At 49.1% G+C, this 3,910-nt stretch overlaps 1 protein-coding gene across 3 annotated transcripts in view; it reads left to right on the top strand.

The window, feature by feature from the left end:
• Positions 1-3,910, top strand: part of PIK3R6 (phosphoinositide-3-kinase regulatory subunit 6) — a 92,012-nt gene that overhangs the window by 22,731 nt on the left and 65,371 nt on the right. The window contains exon 1 of one of the 3 annotated variants that reach the window (XM_019502061.1): positions 2,994-3,197. The exons of the other annotated variants lie outside the window; for them this stretch is intronic. The gene's annotated coding sequence lies outside the window, so the exon portion shown is untranslated. Of the gene's footprint in view, positions 1-2,993; positions 3,198-3,910 lie in introns of those variants that run through there. 3 annotated transcript variants of the gene reach the window in all.

Genomic DNA, 3,910 nt, shown 5'->3' with positions numbered 1-3,910 from the left:
CCCCCCCCACAGTGCATAGCCCCCAGCACTAGAAGCAGCAGCCAGCCAGGCTGTGTCTGCTGCAGCACGGCCTGACCCATGGTCCATGCGGGGAGAATGGGCCCAGCCTGACCTGACCCAACCCAGCAAGGCACGGCCCACTAGTGTGCCGTTGGACAGGACCAGGATACGCTGCTCTGGGACCCGCGGCTCCTGTCCAAAGGCGTGCACTAGCTGGGCAGGCTAGGCCAGGTCACGGCAGGCTGGGCACATTCTCCATGAGGGTCAGGTGGTGATGTGGAACATTTTTTTCACTCTCAGCTTACCTCTTGCAGTGTCACAAACTGGTTTGAGATGCTGCAACAGGCACGTGCGTGCTTGTCTGGATATGCCCACTGGAGCATCCAAGGAGGTTAAACTGTTCTGCCAAAGCTTGTGTGTCTTTCTGGAACTGAGTCAGATTGGCATTTATTTATTCTTACATGTAGGAATTGTTCTGGCTGCCCAGTGTGGACAGTAGAGGACACTGTAAACAGGTAATGACATTGGTAGATGTGCAATGAAACTTGGATGTTATAATCCGTGTTATCTGGTCCAGTGATGATGTGGTCTGTATTGATGTTGAGTACAGCTTGCATCTGTGTCTGCTACAAGGCCTGGTGCTGCAGTGAGAATATGAGTTAAGTAGCCTGTTATTTGAGAGACACCATTTTAGGTTGCGGGGCTGCCTGTAAGTCAGAAGAGATTCTTCCCCCATGGCTACCTTGAGATGGTCATCTTTTTCCAGGAGGGGTTGGAGGTCATTAATGATGTGCCTTAGAGGTTTAAGGTGGGAGCTGTAGGTGACAACCAGAGGGACTGTCTTTGTCCCAGAATTGGTATTGCAGCAGGTCAGAGCAGGATCTAAATATGGGTTTGTTGATTTGAGTGGCTGCAGTTTTATATTCTGTTGTAGCTGTAGGAATCTCTCCTCCAGGTCCTCAAGGTGAGATGGGATCAGAGCAAATTTGGTTGTAATGTAGAGCTTGGCTATAGATGATGGTTCTGGTGGTATGCTTAGGATGGAAGATGTTGGCGTGGAAGTGGCTGTGGCAGTCGATGGGTTTCTGATACAATGTTGTGGTGCTGGGGTTATTGCAAACCTTCTTTACCTCTTGTTTTTATTTAAGTAGTATCCTGGAGCCCCAGCTGTAGACCAGGCCCCTGCTCTGCTGGGAGCTGTGCAAACCCCACCCAGAAGGAAGGATTGTAAACCAACAACTGTGCTGTAGTGGGGGCGGGGGTTAACCCATGGCACACATGCCACAAGTGACATGGGAAGCTGCTCCATGTGACATGCAATTCCCAGGCATTCAGTTGAGAGAGGCACCTGAATGGAGGCAGGGAGTCTCAAACCTCTGGCCCATGTGGAATAGAGTTCGGGCAGGAAACTGCTGTGAGAGGAGATATCAGGTGTCACAAGACCCTTCCCTGGCCTTGCAGCCACTGAATTAAGTCTTTTGATCCTCATTTGCAATATAAAACTGCATAGTTGCCGGACCAAGGAAGGGTTAATCTGGCTGTTGGCGGTGATACCTCCTCTTGCAGCAATGTCCTGCTGCCACAGAGCTCCTCTGCCTCCATTCCAGTGGGCCAGGGCACAAACTCTATCGAGTATGCCCCTAGGGAGGCCAGGGATCAGAGCAGCACTCAGGGAGTGGGTGGGGAAATGTTAGTGACTGTCCTGGTCAGGGGCTTGACCAGACCTGAGGTTCTCAAACTGTGGTCTGGCAATAACTGGTGGATCACGTGGTACCTTCAGTCTCTTTCTGTCCACCTGGTAAAGTGCATAAAAAAGAAGCTAACTAGGGCTTATACCTACACTTCTGATATTACCTTCCCAGGTCAATAACTCCACAGTATTTGTCACAGTGAGGATGTGAAAGTCTGAACGGAAGGCAGGACATCCACAAAACAATCTTTTTCTCAGCCATGGTTTGAACAGGGGTGAATCGAGGGCTGGTGCAGCAGCGTTGTGCCCCTCTCTGGCTGTGCCCTGCTTGCACAGAGAGCTCTCCTTGCTCCTTGGCACTTCAGTACGGCTCCTGCTGGGAGCTCAACCTGTGTTGCAAGCCCTGTGAGCTCAGTGATTGCCAACGTAGGCTCTGCCTGGAGTCCAGGCTTTCAAGCAGCTCTGGAGACTGCTGCTTTTCTCTCTTCCCCTTCCTCCTCCCACTTCTGAATTCAGCAGCAGGGGAAAGGAGGGGAGAAGCAGCCAGGGACCTGCTGCCCCCTGCTTTCACACAGCTCTGGAGGCTCTGCACTGCCACCACTGTTCCTATCTCCTCCTTTCCCTGCTGCTGAATTTGGGGGCAGGGTGAGGGGGGAAGTTGGAGAAGAGGGGAGAGCAGCAAATGGAACTTGAAGATACATGTATAGGTGGGATAGATGGCTTTCTGATTTCTAAAACCAGTCTTTTTAAAACATAAAATCCAACATTTCTATTGAAAAATGAAGGAGGAAGAAATTTACTGCAAAAAAACCAGCTGGTATTTTAGGCTCCCAGCCTAAAGGCTGTCCCCAGGGAGAGAGGGTTATACAGCTGGCAATCAAGGGACAATTTGAGGTAAGAAGGACATTTGATCTTGTTTGGGATTCTGAAGGGGAATCAACTAGTAAACAAAAATAGTTACAAAATTAAAACACTTCTCAAATCTCATTTTGAAAAATAGGATTTACTAATCAAAGTGGCTTGTGTGTGACATGTAGGGACTAATGGGAAGGGAAGTATTTCTCACCCATGCAAGACATGGAGATGGGTATGTCATGCTATTTGTGCATATCAAGAGCTGCTCCTGCATACTGTAATGTCACACGTTCCTCCTTGACTCACTTATCATTTCCCCATTGGTCATGCATGCTGGTGGGGGTCTGTGGGTCCCTCCGGTTCTAAAAGGAAACCTTGTGGTCACTGAGAAGATATGAGCTTACAGCTCAGGGAACCAAAACAGAAACAAAAGCCTTCCAGCCTTTGCAAGCCTTTCACCAAGCTGCGCCTAGGGTGCCCTTCAACCTAGCTCTCCTGTGCCTGGCCCGTGGACTAGCACAGACCAGGCCAGAATTACTGAGCTGATCCCAATCGACAGGCTCCTGCTCTTGCTGTATTTTTCCATGATGTTCGTGTTGGCACATCCCTGTACTCTGATGTCAGGTTTGCACTGAGAAGAATCCAAGGGAAGGTAAGTACAGTCTGAGGTAGAGGTGCAAATGGTAAGGTTTCTTTCAATATGCCAGGGAAAATGATTTGCTCCGCAATATGTGAGGCATTGCCTGTATTTACTAGGCTGTGGGAGACCCTGTAAATGGTCTGACCTGCTGGAGAATGAGAGCCCCTAAGGAACAGCTGGGTCCACTTCTAGAAATATGGAATCGCCTGCTGTCCCAGTACATGGTCAGTACCTACTGGCCGTGGGCTACAATACCCTACTTCCTGTGTTGGCTTCTGCTTGTAACTGTAAGATGGTAGTTCTGTCTCGCCATTTAGTGCAGGAAACTATTCTTGCTACCTGTTTTTTTTCTTCTCTTTCTTTTTTCTTGTCTGTGTGGCAAAGCATTTAGCAGAATTCACAAATTTGTTGAAATCTGACAAGCTGCTCCATGAGTGTGTTTTCACTGGAGAATGTGCGTGGCCTTCTCTGCACTAACCTAGGAAGCTCCTGGCAGCCCAGGGATTTGAGACAGCTCTTTACAAAGACCTGGTACAGAGGACACACAGTATTTCCTTGGTTACATTCAAGAGCTGTTGATCCTGTCCAGAGATGCTCTCCTATCAGTGCTGTAGTAGTGATGAGTGAGTGGGCCGGGAGTATAAATCTTGGTTTACCAATTTGCTACTTACCAAGTGCAGGTTAGACAGACAACTTGGCTGGGATAGTTTAGTCAGGGATGATCC

The sequence above is a fragment of the Gavialis gangeticus genome, unplaced genomic scaffold, assembly GCF_001723915.1.
Source record: "Gavialis gangeticus isolate Ggan-Ray unplaced genomic scaffold, GavGan_comp1, whole genome shotgun sequence".
Lineage (NCBI taxonomy): Eukaryota > Metazoa > Chordata > Crocodylia > Gavialidae > Gavialis > Gavialis gangeticus.
This window is presented reverse-complemented; position numbering and strand designations above follow the sequence as displayed.